The 18,992-nt window shown below is 45.0% G+C and overlaps 1 protein-coding gene across 1 annotated transcript in view; it reads right to left on the reverse strand.

Annotated features, from left to right (window-relative positions):
• LOC124595541 (nephrin) overlaps positions 1–18,992 on the reverse strand; it is a 176,510-nt gene that overhangs the window by 100,352 nt on the left and 57,166 nt on the right. The gene's annotated exons all lie outside the window — the stretch shown is intronic.

Genomic DNA, 18,992 nt, shown 5'->3' on the forward strand with positions numbered 1-18,992 from the left:
TACGGGTTTATGCCGTTTTTTTACACATTCTGTAACAACTAGTTTACAACGATGTCACGTTGGCATACTTCGTCATGTCGTTCTTAAACTGGAAAGCTCGCAGCCGAAGGTTGTGACATATGCGACGTCACGTACCAGCTACGTCAGGTCTGGGCCCGTATCCAAGGTGCGCGACTGTATTTAGCAGTCTGCGCGGAACATCGTGGCGCATTGCTAATGGAGGCCTGGAAGCAAGTCGCCACGTCCCACCCCGCCAGCCACCACACGTCCTACGCCGCAGAGCGACGTGCGGGCGCAGTCGCCAGCGAGATGTTCATTCCGAAATTACTGTTCTGACAGCGTGAGGGGTAGGGTCGGATCAAATTATTTTTCTTTCAATAACATTGTTGGAAATCAGTGATATAAATTCCATTCTAATAAAGTCGTCAGTCTTGATCCCAAAATATTTCATTCACGGAAACCGATTTCAGTCTTTGAAGATCATCTAGAGACCACATTCACTTGTGGTTTCCGGCGGATGTTTGGGTCCGCTCGCTGCCTCTGCAGATCTCTAGAGGAGACACTAAATGGTCGGATGATGATTTTCAAAGATTGAAACCGGTTACCACGAATAAAAAAATATCTTGGGATCAAGAGTGATTCCTCGACCAACATTTTTTTCAATTTTACTTTTCATTCTAGGTCAATCAGGCAGGTTGCATCAAACATACGGTAAGATAAAGTAAACACCGTGGCTTGTGACATCCTCCGAACAATCAAATATTCGTGAAATTTGTTTGTATTCTGAGAATGGAATGCACTGTAGAAATTTCACCTTTCATTCGTGAAATGTACCAATGACAAGACGGTGACACCCAACAAGATTTCCTAGTCTTGTCTTGTCTTGGAAAATCAGTCTTGTCTTGGAAAATCAGGAGAATTGGATGAACAAGCACTTTCAACGATGATTCAGTGTTATTACGTTAGGTTAGTACGGTTGGTTCTGAGCACTATGGGACTTAACAGCTATGGTCATCAGTCCCCTAGAACTTAGAACTACTTAAACCTAACTAACCTATGGACATCACATAACACCCTAGGTTAGTACGGCAACTGTTAAATTTAGTAATAGCTGTCTAATAATTAAAAGAATATTTTTGTGTTTTGGCCTCCAATAGCTAGTAGCAATTACTGAAGACCGTAGCTACTTTCCCATTCACATACAGCATTGTAATTATGACTATATATGATTATCGTAATTAACGGCTTAATCTCATACAGTTGAAAGGACACGATACTATAAGCAAACAACTGTAGTAAGTAAGGATTCTAAAATGCATACCTTACGAACTATTAGCTTGTTCATTTTCGCGACAATGAAACACAGCTCTTCTACTAAAGAAATACTCGCAGCTCAGTAGGTATGCACTGTAGAGACCATGTTTACGAGACAGTTTTTTCTTGTCTAGGTCCATACAAAAGCTCCCAAAATATGAAAAGCAAAGAGCTTGCAGTAGAAGAGATTTGTTTCGTAGTATCGACGATCAACAAGTGCTCATAGCACCTAAGGTACACATCTTCGAGATCATGTTTAGAAGATTTTTTGCTGCTAGTTTCGTGTACTTCCAACCGAATGCGTTTACGCCATCAATTATGATTCATCCTGTATATGCGAGTGTTTTGTTTAGAATCAATTCGTTTCAGGATATTCACAGGAAACCACAGGGAACTTAACACAAACAACTGAAGCGATCCGTTATTGTTCGGTTACACACTGGCGGAAAATGGCTGGGTAATCGTAAAATACATAGTAATGTAATGACCACACAAAACTAACTGTAAGAAGAACAGAGTCGAGGCCGAGAGTCATTGGAAGAATCCGGAAATATAATTAATCAACGAAAGAGGTGACTTACAAAACTCTAGTTCACCTGAGTCTAAATTACTGATCGTCACTCTAGGTCCTTCCAGTTTGCATTAACAGAAAAGATACAATGCGACTAAAGGGGGGCGTTTCGTGATGGATTGGGTTTGTAAGCGCCAAGTGCGAATGGAAGGTTCGGTTCTGGGGAGGGGAGAGTGGAGATGGACTGGGGTAGATGGATGGATCAGTCTTTTACTCTCTCCCTGCACCAAATGTGACCTACATATCCACATTTAACATCACACAGAAGCCTAGCATTTTTAACAGAGTTAAAAATAGTATATATAAAACGTTTTAATGTAACCATAATAATTTGTTTAAGCGAGTGATTAGCACAGTATTTGGTTTTTGGAGGTGGGGCAGGAGGTACAACCCCCAAGAGCCATCCCCTGCCCCTGTTTCTGGAGCTCCACTCCTAGTACAAGAGAAAGGGGGGCGTCCATTAATTACGTGAGCTCAGAATGGGGAGGAGTCCGGCCAAGTTTCTCCAAACATTATTTAAAGGGGGCGGAACAATGAAAGTCACGTCAACTTGTAAATTCAGAGAATTTATATTATTATAACAGAAGTCATTTTGTGTTAGATAATTAATCCCAAGCACAGACAATATTAAAGTGACGACCATTCTTAATGGCCTCTCTAAACTGAACTGAATGCTTCACACGAGTGCATGCCCGGGGTTCCCAATATGAAACAACTGCCACACAACTGTTACATCTGACTAGGAGATATGCCTACCACGCCGGTGAGGGAAACTGCAGAAACACAAGTCAGCGCTGCATGCAATCGCGCGAGCGCCTGTGGTCAGGGTTGGACCAATGCGTGTGGTCACCCGTAGGACTGAGAAGATGGTCGCCGCGGGCTGTAGGCTGGATTGACTGCACGAGGAGCATGTAGATACGTCTAATGATCTTCTCCCTGTACTAGCAAAAGACATGGATGTCAATTCGCCAGTCATTGCAGCAGAAGAAGCGCATGAATGCCCATGGATAGAGTGAAGAATAAGCGAAGGTGGTGTCGCAGCTTAATTTGTATTTGCTTATTTGCGAAAATTCTTTGCAAAAACCATGATATGTCTAGAAACGCTTGTCAGCTTTCAAAACAATTAATTTAATTTATCTCGCTTTTGACGACCTTAAACGTAGTCATCATTTTCCGCTCTAATTTTACAGAAAAAATGTAGTATGTAGAAGATATGTGTCAGGTACTTTTAGCGGTATAAAGCAAATACATGAACATAAAAAACTTTTTTGTTTAAAAACTGTAGGGTAAACCTTACGTGAGGAGGAGGGGAGGGGGGAGGGACCTACCACATCTCACCAAATCTCACCAACGGGGGAGGGGTCCAAATTAAAAAAAATTTCACGTAATTAGTGGACTTTTCAAAGGCGTTACGGGAAACAACGAAATGTATTATAGTGCGAGGCGCTACACAAGAGGCGTTGTGTCTCACGGGCAGCTTTACTGTGGAAATTCCGAGACAGTATCTTCCAGAAAATCTGGCAACACTTCCTCCCACATTCGTCTCACGAAATGACAAGAAGGAGAAAATCAGTGAAATTAGCTCTCGTACGAGAACTTCCCACGCACCACACACAAATGAAACAGGGAAGGTAGAAAAATAATAGTAGCAAAGTGCCCTCTGCCACACAACGCGAGGTGGCTCGCGAAATACAGATACAGAACTACTAGCATTTTACGAGGACACGCGTGAGTTGTGACTGTGTTCTGGAGCAGTTAATGTTTCCAGCGCAATGTATTAAACGACCCCGAGAGCAATAATTTTTCGTCCTCTAGTGGGGAGGCGAGAAATTTCTTTTGACGAAGCGAGGTTAACTGCAGCGCGTGAACTGGAGGCGAAAAGGGGGCTTATGGCAAATCCAGGAGGGGCCCGTTATCGAATCAGCGCGGCCGGCGGCCGGCGGCGGGCTGCAGCGGCCAAATTAGGGCGGCTGCCGACATCAAAGGAGCGCCGGCATTATGTAACGCCGCCGCCGCCGCCTTCCACTCGGAATCCAATTAGCGGCGCCGCCTTCCGACTGCCCCCGGGGCAGCCCTGCTTCCGCCGCGGCCTCACCTGCACCCCGCCGCCCTCTGTTGGGGCAGTGTTCAGTCATACACCGTAATATGTTAACATACCTCCCGTGTCTGCTTCTCTACACCCACATTCCGCCGACGACCTTACTTTGTGCGCCGGAGAGTGCTTCGTATGCCACTGTCTCCTGGCCGCGAGGAAGGGATAGGGAAAACCGACCGGTTAAAACCGACACCGGTATTTTAGTTCTGAATATCCAGCATTTTCCGGTATTTATTTGGTCTCGGGTTATAACAGGTGTTCTATATTTTTTACTAATAACCAAGTAAGAAAAGGAAAATATCAATTAGCCATAGCAGCAGTGCTAAGATTTTCCTTTTTAAACAAACCTTTTATTTCCAGAATCCGATTTTCACTCTGCAGCGGAGTGTGCGCTGATGTGAAACTTCCTGGCAGATTAAAACTGTGTGCCCGACCGAGACTCGAACTCGGGACCTTTGCCTTTCGCGGGCAAGTGCTCTACCGTCTGAGCTACCCAAGCACAGCACACGCCCCGTCCTCACAGCTTTACTTCTGCCAGTACCTCGTCTCGCACCTTCCAAACTGCGAACCTTGCAGAACCAGCATTCCTGAAAGAGACGAGACGAGACGAGGTACTGCCAGAAGTAAAGCAGTGAGGACGGGGCGTGAGTCGTGCTTGGGTAGCTCAGATGGTAAAGCACTTGCCCGCGAGAGGCAAAGGTCCCGAGTTCGAGTCTCGGTCCGGCACACAGTTTTAATCTGCCAGGAAATTTCATATCAGCGCACACTCCGCTGCAGAGTGAAAATCTCATTCTGGAAACATCCCCTAGGCTGTGGCTAAGCCATGTCTTCCAAATAGCCTTTCTTTCAGGAGTGCTAGTTCTGCAAGGTTCGCAAGAGAGCTTCTGTTAAGTTTGGAAGTTACGAGACGAGGTACTGGCAGAAGTAAAGCTGTGAGGACAAGGCGTGAGTCGTGCTTGGGTAGCTCAGACTGTAGAGCACTTGCCCGCGAAAGGCAAAGGTGCCGAGTTCCAGTCTCCGTCCGGCACACAGTCCTAATCTGCCAGGAAGTTTCAAACCTTTTCTTTATTTTATTTTATTTTTTAATGGAGTAATTTTTATTCGTAAAGTCTGCATTGGTTAGAAATTAGAAAAGCGATCAGTGCTATTTTAATAACAGTGCCGACAGCAGCGAGCCACAAAGACATAACATAAGATCGGGAACAGCTTTGCTCCTACAATAATTTCAGTGTTCCTGTGTGTTGTGCCTTAAGTTACACGTGTGCGTGCAGCGTGGAAGCCTTGCTCCCACATGGTCTATCGGTAGTGTCCGCCGCTTGTGGTATCGCGGTAGCGTTTTCGCCTACCGAGCACGGGGGGGTCATGGATTTTCACCAGTCTCGAGATGACTGGGTGTTGATGTGTCGTCTTCAACATCACCATTCATCCCCAGTACGGTTGGAGAAATGCAATGGCAAACCACCTCCACTAGAAGCTTGCCTACAACAACAGACTCGAAGGAAACGCGCCGTCAAATCCCTCTCGGCCGCTAGTATTTAGATCGCCGCTGCGGATCCGAAGGCGAGTCGGTCGCTAATTCAGAGACAGGCAGCACACAGTGAGCAGAATAGTATTCATAGTGGAATTTGTACTTCACCAGCAGTGAGGCTAACGTTAACTATAAAGAGCTTGTAACACAACGAGTGTCTTGAGTTAACTTTCCATTCTTATGAATAAAGAACCCAGTTAATCTATGCGTGCAGTTTGTGTTGTAGGAAGAGCATACTGGCCACTGAACAACATCTTCTCCTTGCTTCCCATGGTACAGCTCTACAGAGACAACGAGACGACATAAGACAAAGTGACATGCATTCAGATCGGGTGATCTTCCAGTGTATGCATCCGGAAAAACCTATGAAGATAACATGTTCGTCGAATGTTGCATTAAGTAGATCTTTCACTGAGCGATCGACGCGAAGCCTTGACCCATCTTGCAAGAAAACGGTGATTTCCACATAGTTGCGCTCTTCTACAACACTAATCACATGCTATACAAAGAGGTCTCGATAACGTGCAGGCGTCACGGTACACCTGATTGGCTCTCTGGCTGTATTCTCTTCAAAGAAGAAAGGACCGAAAATGAAGGTGCTTGTTAATCTACACCACTTAGTCACATACGGCAAGTGCAGTGGTTCCTCGCGCACAACATGCAGTTTAACAGAATTCCAAATTCGACGGTTCTAGGTATTCCTTACTCTCTGTAGTGTAAGCAGTGCTTCGTCACTCCATGAAATTTTGCCCAGCTGCATTTCATCAACTTCGATCCATGCAGAAACCGACGAGCAAATTGAAATCGTTGTTGCGGACCATGACATTTCAGTTACCGCACCGTATGTATCTTGTGCGGTTAGAAGTGTAATATAGACCGCAAAACTTTTCATACTGTTGACCAAGGGATGACCAATTCTCGCAAAACTGCACGAGCACCACACCAACCTGGGGCACGTGCTCCATGGTCAGTTACGTAACAGAAACCTCGTCAATAATTTCCACCTGGATAGGATACCTTCCTCTTCCAGGTGGCACTCCAAGCCCATCCGTGTTTTCAAATTTCATTATAATCTTTTTTAAACTACACTGAAGCGCCAAAGAAACTGGTATAACAATGCGTATTCAAATAGAGAGATATCTAAACAAGCAGAATACGGCGCTGCGGTTGGCAACGTCTGTATAAGACAACAAGTGTCTGGCTCAGTTGTTAGATCGGTTATCAAGGTTTAAGTGAGTTTGAACGTGGTGTTACAGTCGGCCGGCGCACGAGCTATGGAACCATCTCCGAGGTAGCGATGAAGTGGAGATTTTCCCGTACGACCATTTCACTGGGGAACCGTGAATATCAGGAACCCGGTAAAACATCATAGCTCCAACATCGCTGCGGCTGGAGAAAGACCCTGCAAGGACTGGACCAACAACGACTGAAGAGAATCGTTCAACGTGACAGAAATGTAAACCCTTCGCACAGTGCTGCAGATTTCAGTGCTGGTCCATCAACAAGTGTCAGCGTGCGAACTATTCAACGAAACATCATCGATATGGCTTTCGGAGCCGAAGTGCCCACTCGTGTACTCTTGATGAATGCACGATAAGCAGTTTTACGCTTCGCCGGGCCCTTCAACACCGACATTGGACTATTGATGATTGGAAACGTGTTGCCTGGTCAGACGAGTCTCCTTTCAAATCGTATCGAACGGATGGACGTGTACGTGTATGGAGACAACCTCGTGAATCCGTGGACCTTGCAGGGAACTGTTCAAGCTGGTGGAGGCTCTGTAATGGTTTGGGCCGTGTGCAGTCGGAGTGACATAGAACCCTTGATACGTCTAGATACGACTCTTTGACAGGTAGGACGTACAATCCTGTCTGATCATCTGCATTCATTCATGTCCATTGTGCACTCCCACGGACTTGGGAAATTCCAGTAGGTCAATGCGATACCCCATACGTCCAGAAGCCACTCTGTAGCGACAGAGTGACTCCAGGAACACTGTTCTTAGTTTAAACACTTCCGCTGGCCATCAAACTCCCTAGACATGAAAATATCCGGGATGCCTTTCAACGTGCTGTTCAGAATAGATCTCCGCTCCCGTATTCTTACGGATTTATGGACAGCTGCTCTGCAGGATTCGTGGTGTCGGTTCACTAGCAGCAGTACTTCAGACATTAGTCATGTTGCGGCATTTCTGCGTCTCGCGGTGGTCCTACACGATGTTAGGTGGGTGTACCAGGTTCTTTGGCACTTCCGTGTACTCGTACTTAATGACATCAGGTCTCTCCTCACTCCTTCCAGTCGGCGATATTCTCTGAGTAAAGCACTGTAGTTGCTGCCATTCACATAAAACGGTTTCACTAACAGCACACGGTCTCTCTTGATAGGAGGAGATTAGTGTTTAACGTCCCGTCGACAACGAGGTCATTAGAGACGGAGCACAAGACGGATTAGGGAAGGATGAAGGAGGAAATCAGGCCGTGCCCTTTCAAAGGAACCATCCCGGCATGTGCCTGAAACAATTTAGAGAAATCACGGAAAACCTAAACCAGGTTGGCCGGAGACCGGTCTCACGTTCTGTCAAATGACAGCGTGGATGTCATACCGTCATACAAACGGTGTGCTGAGCCAGATTTGCACCTGTAGCTAAAACTGGAACTGATTTGTTTTCCAGCGTTAATCGGTTTCGCTGTAACGTATTAGCACATCTACCAAGTTTCGCTGCCATACGATAGTCACACCCCACACTGGATCCCGTGAGTAGTTGCACTTTAATTATAACCACCCGGTATGATATGGAAGAGGATGGTAGGAAATGTTCTTTGACATCAGGGAAAACTTTCACGGTACTACAGGGACCTATATAGAGGAAAAGCTGTAGGCGAATGGAGAGATTAGAAACAATAAATTTCGTGCGGCCCAATGGCCTGGTACAAGTCTTTCAGTTCGATACCATTTCGGCGATTTGCGTGTCCCTAACCTACCACAGTAATTGTACTGGGGAAATAGGAGCTACAGTTTAACGTGGAATCCGAACCACGTGTCTCTCTTGGCGACTCGTCACAGCACTGATAGGTGAAGGCTAGATTACCGGTAGACTGAAAATTTCCACTGCCAACTGGGCTTCGACATCGCGACCTCCCGGTTTCTAGGTGTGCGTTTTACAGTTAGAACACTAAGTCCGACAGAGGATAGAATATATACGAGAAATAATTGAGTAAGCTGGGCGTAAATGGTATTCTGAGATGGAGAGATTGACGCGGGAATAGTAATACTTAAGGGCTGCATCAAACCAATCAGAAGACTGAACAAAAAATTGAAAATATTTTTATCCAAAGAGAATTGTACTAGTTTGTGAATTCCTGAGTATGAGCTGAATGAATATTCTAGTGTTTCATTTCGATAATAATCAAATGACGATGAACTAAACAACTACGTCTTACTGTCGCCTTGTAAATAATGAAAAGCTGTCTTCACCTCGAAGGTTGTTTTGAACACCCCAATACCTTACTCGGATGGTCCCCTGTGGATAGTATTCCCGCACTTTCCTCCGACTTAGGAGCTGACTTGTCCATCCAGTTCCAGAGGATCTACAGTGGAACATGGCTTCTGGACCATCGCGCAGTTTGCTACTTTCACGTGAACAAACCACTAAGAGGGCCAAACAAACGATAACTGACAAGGAAAATCCTAGAGCCGACTGGGAATCGAATTCCGGGCCTTTAGATTACTGCCCTGACACCTGCGCAGCCACCGATCCATACACATCCACCTCATGACAAACTGCTAGTCCCACTCAGTGCCATCTGTGAGAATCATGCTTAGCTTGATGCTGATGTGACTGAAGTGGAAAGCGAAGGAACAACCGCAGTTAAACCAAGACGAGGCACGGGGACAGGGACCGTCGAGTATACCGGACGGCAGGACTAAAAATTCACAAGAAATCAATGAGAGGAATCACTCGTGAGTTCCAACGTGCTACGAGCAGTCCAGTTAGCACAATGACTTTGCGTTGGCAGTTGAAGTGAAAATCATTGGATACAATGGTCGAGCATCTCGTCAGATGCTATACAGTTGCACTGTCAGTGCTAAACGGTTCTTGAAGTGACGTGAGGAGCGAAGCCACTGGACAGTGGATGACTGGAAACGAGTGATTTTGGAGTGACGAATCCCTCGATACCCTGTGGCAATCCGAGAATGGGTTTAGGTTTGACGAATGCCAGGGAAACGTCACATGCAGTCGTGTGTCTTGTCAACAGTGAAGTACGGAGGGAGAGGTGGTTCTCGAGGTCAGGGTGTGTTACCCCATTGCGCTTAACAAAATGCTAAATGCGGCGGGATACAAACACAGTTTAAAGCATTGTGTATTGCGTACAGTAGAGAAAGAGTTCGGAGATGATGACGGCTTGTAGCGGCAGGACAGTGCACCTGCCATAAAGCAGCATCTGTGTGGCAATGATTTGTGGAAAATAACACTACTTAAATGGACTAGCCTGCCCAGAACCCGACCAGAACATCTTTGGGATGTGTTAGCACGTCGGGACGCGTCCCATATTAGTGTCCACTAACTAATAGGTACCCGGATACTTTTGGTTGTATATTGAATCATCTGTGTGTACTCGTTTTGGCGGTTATATGAATACTCTTCCAAAGCAAGCTGAGGAATATGTGAATGATCAATTAAAAAATAAGTATAGTGATACATTTACAAGAAGGCATAATGTTTCAGACAAAGGTACTCAGAGTCATTATGAATCGAAATGTGCTTCTCTTTGATTTATCACATTTAAATTTCTTTTTGTTTCGTTGTAAGAGCTTTTATACAGAATTAAAACTGTTAAACGAAAACTATTTTGTAAAAATAGTTACGTGTCAGTACTGCGTTTGTAAATGGAAAGATCTGGTAAAGTGCTAGACTTTTGATCCGAATGTTGTGAGTTTGATCCTCAAACAGTCTGTCACTTATAATTTCTTTCATTTTTGACAATGTTTCTTAAAGTGAAAAAGGTCTAAACACGCCATGATTCGGGGTTCAAGTTCGACTTGCGTAGTCAGTTCAACTGTCGGAGGGAAACAAGAGCTACCACAGTCGGACTGTTCCTTAGTAAAGCACTGCGGTGCAAGAGCCAACCTTCGGGTTGATGTCAGCTTTACTTACTTATTCAGCCGAAATACACAAGAAAAATTACAAGAAACAGACAAGGGCGCTCAAAGGAAGGAAGAAACAGACAAAAAAAATCATTACGATTAAATCTGATTATTGTTTTATGGAAGATATGTTTTTTGTTTGTTCACAGCAAGACGGCTAAATATCAAAGTGATCTCGATGTATAGTTTCACTGATGTTTCTTTCTACACATTTATTTATTGTATGCTTATTATTAAGAAATGAATTGTGTAGTACAAACAAAGAAATAATGTCCATTTAATGGTTTTTCTTTTGTAAATATGTTTGATTATATTTGTTCTTACTGGCAACAAACAAACCGTCTGATACCAGGGCACGACCAGGTTCCCTCCTTACTACTGCTTCATCAGAGTAAACATTGTCCCCTCCCAGGGGTGTTACCACCATTAACCTGACAATCATGTTGAGTGCCTACAGCGGCGGCCTCTCCACGGGGCTCTACTAATTAATCTTCACCATTGCAGGAACGGTGACGATGCACACAGCATCATCACTGCGCCCCTGAGCGGCTTCTTATTTTTAAGCCCGGCGAACAGAAACCTCCGTTCACATCACTGACGTCATAGTTTCACCCTAGTTGTTCTAACAGTCTTCTATCCAAAATTAGCGTTACTTAGCCTGGCTAATTTTTTTCCATATTTGTTAGTGAATTCACTCATTGCTGTTATGTATCGGGTCGGCTGGCTAATGTACTGAAGTTTCAAATAGTGTTAATGTCTTTGTCCCAACTCTAGTGTGAGTTACATTATGTAGTTATATGATTTTCGTAAATTCCTCCGGGGCATCAGAAGGCGACCATATGAAAACTGCAAGACATGCAGAAAATAGACATGCGTCAAGGATAGAGAATCTCTCCAAGTCTTTAACCCACATTTCAGCTGATCGTTACACGCACCGTTTGTGACGTACCAAACGTCAATACTTGCATACAGTTCATTGAAAACCCCTATATAGGTGTGCGGTGTCTGTTCTGAACACCACAAATCTATATAGTATCACTGCCTTGATAACTTCAGTGCGGATTCACAACAGGTCCGTGCCTCTTGCAGGAATACAGGACGCGCAGCGGGTGAGTAAATCAATGGACAGTGGACCCAACCAGCTGTGAGAAGTGGACAATGCCATTCAGATGAAAAGCCTACCCGCATGTCCGAGGCTTTTAAGACAACGGCTCTCGTCAAGCGGGAGATCCGGGTTCGAGTTCCGGCCCGGCACAAATTTTCAACTTTCACCATCTAATTATTTCGACGCCTGATTGCGGCTGGAGTCGGTCACTCCTTTGCAATTCAATGAAGTCTGAAATGGACTGCCTGAGAAGTTGTGACAGCAGACTGCTCTGGCTATCTGTTCACCGGGTTGCCTGTATGGACACGCGAAGTATTCATTGCGACAACACGGAGTGGATGACTTGTCTGCTTGTTCTAACATGCCTGCCCACGGTGCGTATTATGAATAAAAAGTTGGAGATATGCTCAGTCCATTAATAACTGTTATTTTTTTTTTTTTTTTTTACTTTCTGCGTAGTTGTCTCCTGTAACCCCGGATGTACTTGTGAATAACGCTGAATGTGTTATACACACGCAGCTAGTTGGTGCAGTGATTAACATAATACGTGAATCGTTTTCGGAAGGACCAGAATCAAATCTTCGTCTGGCCATCCGCTTCAGGTTCATCTAGAAAACGAATCTCCAGAACACTTCCCTTATTAAGGTCACGGACGATTTCCTTCCAGACGGTATGGCATTATTGGCCGGGAGACCCGTCATATCCATCTGAGATTTCTACCGTCCTTAATTACTTTTATGTCAACTCTTCCTGTTTCTGTACTAACTTCTTACTAAAAGGTGTTTCGCTGCATGAAAAAATTATAATTATTTTCGAATATAGAACATGAATACCGACACTGGCGCTGAGAAGCAGATCAGTCTTTCCTCTCAAAAAACAGTCTACTATTGTTGAAGACGAAGACGTTGTAATCCATCTGTTTTATAAAACCCAATTTTTTGTGATTCAACGGCAGGGAATTCGCGCTACGTATGTTAGCAGAAAAATGTTTCCAAAACCGTTATTTATATTAAGACTGAGAGAATAAAATATTAAAATTTGAGCAACTTCCCGTTCACTACTGGATTTTGTACAATAATTATAGAACATGTCAGACTGACTTAATAGAAAGGTGTTACACCAAAACTCATCTCTTGAACATAGAATTAATATCTGTCAGCATATAAGAAAACAGAATATTCACGCCTGTAACAAAACACGGTTCTGCAACAAAAGGAAAGCGTGCAGTTACTGTTGCTGTATGAAATATTTTACCCTGTTCACAACGCAGATCATTATTCTTCTGATAGTGTGAATAATGTTGAATATCTGTATAATACTAAATTATCGCCTGAGCCGGAAAAGTGATAACACACAGTTGTGTTTCTAAAAGCAACAGAAATGCGAATGGCATGACTGAATAACGGGTGACGGTAAGAGGTCAGAGGGGAGGGAGGACGCCTCATTTAAATAACCTACTTATCGTATGGCATATTAGGTTACATGAAATTCTAGGTACCGTTACTTATGCCTGTTCGCATGTAAGGAAGACCAAAACGAACTTAGAATGTAAGATGGCTTCATGATAAACAGAATGAAGAGTAATGGGAAGCAAACGACTTAACGCGGGCCATGTTGGACGTCAACTTGTAATACCCAATCGCAGACGGCAGGTGGCAGCACTAGCAGTGGAAGGTATATATAGAGTCCGGAGGACGCGAAAAACAGTGCCGTCGTTGTCATAATGCGGAAACGGAGCGACTTGCTTGACGAACAGAACGGCGTGGTCATAGGCTTTAGAGCCAAGGGTACAAGCATTTCCGAAATGGCTAAGTCTGTAAACTATTCGTTTGTCGCCGTGGTAAAAGTATACCGTGCGTGGGAAAATGGCGCAATTCAAAACGGGCGCCGAGGCGGCTGTGTTGCACCACGGCCCGTAAATGACAGGGATGAAGGACAGCTGCGGAGAGGTGTATGGCTGAATAGATGTGCAACTGTTGCGCAACTGTCCGCCCATATGAACCAAGGGGCTACCAATAGCGTGTCCTCACTGACCGTTCAGCAAACGCTGCAGCGTTTATGTCTTCGCAGCAGGCGACTGGTCCATGGACCTATGCTGACTGCTGGTCATCGGCGACGAAGACTGGAATTTGCACGCCAGTACCGCAGCTGAACGTCCACTGAGTGAGATACAGGTGGGCTTTTCAGATGAATCACGTGCTATGCTCCATTAGCGTAAAACGACTGGAAGTAAACACTTTGCTACAGTAGTCGGAGGGATCCAAGTTAGAGGAGGGAGCGTTATCGTCTGGGGAATGTTTTCGTGGCATTCTCTGGGTGATCTGGTCCTTCTGCAACGCACAGTTAATCAACACAAATACGTATCTATTCTTGGCGACCATGTCCACTCCTCTATGTTGTTCAGTTTTTCCTCTACAAGTTGGCATCTGCCAGCAGGACAATGCAACATGTCATACAGCTCGCAGTGTACGCGTGTTGTTCGAAAAGCACCAGGATGAACTTACCATACTCAGCAAGCCAAAAACTCCCCGGACTTAAACCCAATCGAGAATCTGTGGAAGCATCTCAATGTGGCTGTTCGCGCCGTGGATCGCCATCCGAGAAATCTAGCATAGCTGGCCACAGAACTGGTCGCCATGACTCCACATAATTTTTGGTACCTTCCAGAATCTCAGTGACTCTCTTCCAGCACATCTAGCAGCGGTCCGCACTGCAAAAGGCGGCTATTCTGGCTTTTGATAGGTGGTCAGTTAATGTGACTGGACAGCGTACGATAAGGCCGAAATAAGAAAGATACCAGAAACAGGTTGGCGCGGGAGAAGAAGGATTTTTTTCAATAGAAGAGCTGTACTGATATCAAATATTGGTAAGGAATTGACAAAGAGACTCTGAAAAAAGTTTGAAAAAGAATAGGGGGCGTTGCAAGTCTATGGAAGACACATACCGGAAGAAGGGACAGGTTAGAGGGACATTTGCTTCGACATGCAGGCATGGTTAACCTGACGCTGGAAGGTCAGAACAGGGGGAAAACAGTAGAAGATGATCAAAACTAGAAAATGAAAAGCAGTTTGTGGGAGACATTTGGTGAAATAGCTGCGAAGAGGTTAAAAGATTGGTACGACATAGGAGAAGGTTGGCGAAAACAAAAACTGCAGCAGTAGTGTTTGAATTTAATGTAGCAGATGTGCGTGCCACAATTCAAAGTATATGTAGAAAATTGCTCAACCGCTAAGCAGCAGTGCGGAGGTAAACCGAGAGCCATAACCGCATGCACTTGGCGTTCATGTTGCTGGCGCCGGAGGGGAGCGCTGAAGTTAGTGGTACGTCAGCGTCACGCCGCCGAAGCTGGGAGCTGGAAGCTGGCGCCGAGTTGTGCCAGCAGGCCGCTGTCCTCCTCAGTGCTGCATGGCGCCCTTCCTCCCCCCCCCCCCCCCCCCCCCGCCTCATCAGTCTTCCAGGAGGTGCCCCACACAAGAACCACGAGACAGTCGCCCGCAAATGTTTGTCCGGCCCCACGCTGGCTACAGAATATGCCCCCCTCCCCCAATACACCCACCCTCAGCGAGCAATTCTCTGACTCAATACGTTCGGTTTTATCAAGTGAACTTACGAGGGGTGTTCAATAAGTAATGATACACATTTTTTCTCGACCAATTTCGGTTGAAAAAATGCGAAATTTGTTGTGTTACATCGTTGAATATTCCTCCTTCGGTCTCTATAGTTTCATGAAGTTCCAAAAGATGGCGGAGCTTTACGTAGCCTTTAAAACGCCGTCTGTAGCGAACGTGCGTTCCAAGCAGAGAGCTGTCACTGAGTTTCTTTTGCCGGGAACATCGCGGATATTCATAGGCCATTGCAAAACATCTACGGAGACCTGGCAGTGAACAAAAGCACGGCGAGTCGTTTGGCAGGGCATCTGCTATCATTGTAACACGGTCGCACAACCCTGTCCGATCTCTGACATGCTAACCGGCCACACACAGCTGTGACTCCTGCAATGTTGGAACGTGCGGACACTCTCATTATAAGTGACCGACGGGTTACAGTCAAACACCTGGCTGGGGGTACTCAAAGATGTGTGCGCGCTGGGTTCCTTGCCATCTAACGGAAGACCATAAAAAGCAACGAAGGATCATTTGTGTGGAATTTATTACGAATTACGTTTTCTGTCGAACATCGTCACAGACGAAGAGACGTGGGTTCACCACTCCGAACCAAAAACAAAACGGCAATCCATGGAGTGGTGCCACACCACCTTTTTTCCGCAGAAAAAGTTCAAAGCCACACTCTCCGCCGGTGAAGTCATGGCAGTGGTCTTCCGGGAATCTGAATTGGTTGTTCTGTTTGATGTTCTCTCTCAAGTCTGAAGTGGATTAAGTTACCCTCAGGAGATTGAAGAAACAACTTCAGCGTGTCGTCACAAAAATGCAAACAAATTCTCCTTCTGTGTGACAACGCAAAGCGTCACACAAGTCTGCGCAACCCAGAACAGCTCAGAAAACTCCATTGCAGCGTTCTTCCTCGTCCACCCCACACGCCGCATCTCACATCTTCCGACTTCAATCTGTTTGCCAGAATGAAGGATGCACTCCGTAGGAAGCAGTAAGTGGATGATGAGGAGATTATTGATGCAGCAAGACGTTGGCTCCGATGTCGCCCAGTGGAGTGGTACCACACAGGCATCCATTCAGGCCCTCCCAATAAGGTGACGTAAGGCTATTATACTGCATGTAGAATATGTTGAAAAATAAGATTTTGTAGCCAAAAGAGTGGGGAATAATATGGTGTACTGGAATGCTGAATAAAACCCACCTGCTATTAGAAAAAAAAGTGTTGCCTTACTTACTGAACGCCCCTCGTACGTTTTATGCCGGCCTTAGAGAAACTGCGAGCAATGTGATCATCAAAGAGTTTAATGTACAGTTTACAATCCCCATCTTAATTTCTTGTAAACGTTCAGCAATTTCAAGCTGCTTCTGAATCCTAAGTTTTCCTTCCAAATACAACTTAAGAAAGGAGCTTTCACACTGTTATGATTAGCAAAAACGGAGAAAATATTATCTGAAACCGAATAGAAAAAAACAAAATGCATTAGGAAAAACGTATTCCGGAGTATGTTATACAACAAAGTGATCTGGAAGGGTTTACTATCGGCATTAATATACCCGTTTACCTCATTTTCTACGAAAAACAACTATCATAGTAGATGCTGCAAAGGGATTACAGCACGCCTTCTTGCTGCTTCACCCTTCTGGCTCTAGTGAGGCTCCTCCTCCGAGGAAACTTAACAAGCGACAACAAAATCATATTTGAAGTAAAATCATAATTCTGGAGACTACAAGAAACACTTCGCGCTCGAGAACACCGAGCTCTGCAGAGGTAAAGTAATGAAATCTATGAAAGTTTCAGATAGTACTTCTATCTTGGGAGCCATGACATCAGTATTGACCAAAAATGTTTCAAGTGAACTACAATTAACAGAAACATCCAAAAAGGGCCTCCGCTTGAGGCAGCAAGCTATCTCCTTCCCTCGCAATGTGCATGTGACTCCTTCACGAGTAGATTATCCATGAGTACTGAAAACTATACCCCGAACCGAGTCTCGGATCTATATTCGAAATTTGATACTCTGACTGCGCTTTCCAACTGAGCTGTCCGGATAACCATGTGAATCAGCTCTGGCACTGATTGCTTTCCATTCAAAATGCCAGAAAAGCTTTCCAACGATTATTGAAAATGGAACGCAAAATCTTTCAAATTTTGAATAGTACGGTACACGATAATTAGTGACAAGTTAAAGCTGTGTTCCGGAGAGGGACACGAATCCGAATGACTACTTCTCATGGGCAGCGATCTTACAAGCAGTTACGCTCAGCACATCTGGTGTACCTATCCGAAATTATGACTTATCGCCGGCCGCGGTGGTCTAGCGGTTCTAGGCGCGCAGTCCGGAACCGCGCGACTGCTACGGTCGCAGGTTCGAATCCTGCCTCGGGCATGGATGTGTGTGATGTCCTTAGGTTAGTTAGGTTTAAGTAGTTCTAAGTTCTAGGGGACTGATGACCACAGTAGTTAAGTCCCATAGTGCTCAGAGCCATGACTTATCGCTGCCTCCGTTGCGTTCTTTCCAAACACCGCTCCACTATGCAGTGAAGCATGAGGTAACATTTGTCGAGAGAATTAGTTCAAGAGTCAAGATCAAGCTCTTATCCGGGAGTAGTGGCGTTCAAATCAGTGAATAGCCATCTAGATTTGCGTTTCCCAATCGCACAGCGGTAGGTATGCACGAAGGAGAGAGAATGTACTCTTTTCTGACAATGCGGCACTCTTGTTGCGCGCTGCTTCACATGTGATTGGAACGGGAAGAAACCCTAACATATGATAGTACGCACTGCCATGAACCTCACTGTAGTTTGCAATAGTCAGGATGTTAGGAGTATAAGCGAAGGTATTGTGCTCGTTAGTTCTTTAATACGCACCAATAGCGCGTTAATGTTTTTTCCCTTTCTCGAACAGTCTTCCTGCAAACACGCCATGTAATTTTCTAATGCCGCGCGGTTTGAGGCGTCATGTCACGGATTGAGCGGCCCCTTCCGCCGGAGGTTCGAGTCCTCCCTTGGGCATGGGGGTCTGTGTTGTTCTAAGCATAAGTTAGTTTAAGTAGAGTGTAAGTTTAGGGACCGATGACCTCAACAGTTTGGTCCTCAGGAATTCACGCACATTTGAACATTTCAATTTTCTAACTGAAGTTTTCTGCACGGTCGTAACTGCACCACTAACGACGAGAACACGGCAAGTACTTTGAACTGTGGAAGATGGTTCGAAATAAGTGAACACGTATCTCGGCATATCCGTTGGTACTCGATCGTTTCTGAGAAAATGGCAGTGACCGTTTTCAAGGAACTGTATGTGCCTTTTAGCGCATAACGAAATCAAGCAGAGGAGCGGCACGGCGGCTAGCGTCGCAGCTTCACACTTTCGCGGTCCGTCTTCGAAACCAGATAACTGTTTTATCTACCCGTGTTCCATAGATGATTACTACACTAATGTGTAGAACAATATATAAGCGCATCAAATCTTCCTGAAGAATAAACATAAGAATAAAATATAAGAATTAATATATGGAGTGTTATAAGAATAAAGTACAGGGCTATTACAAATGATTGAAGCCATTTCATAAATTCACTGTAGCTCCATTCATTGACATATGGTCACGACACACTACAGATACGTA

Source organism: Schistocerca americana, chromosome 2 (assembly GCF_021461395.2).
Source record: "Schistocerca americana isolate TAMUIC-IGC-003095 chromosome 2, iqSchAmer2.1, whole genome shotgun sequence".
Classification (NCBI taxonomy): Eukaryota; Metazoa; Arthropoda; class Insecta; order Orthoptera; family Acrididae; genus Schistocerca; species Schistocerca americana.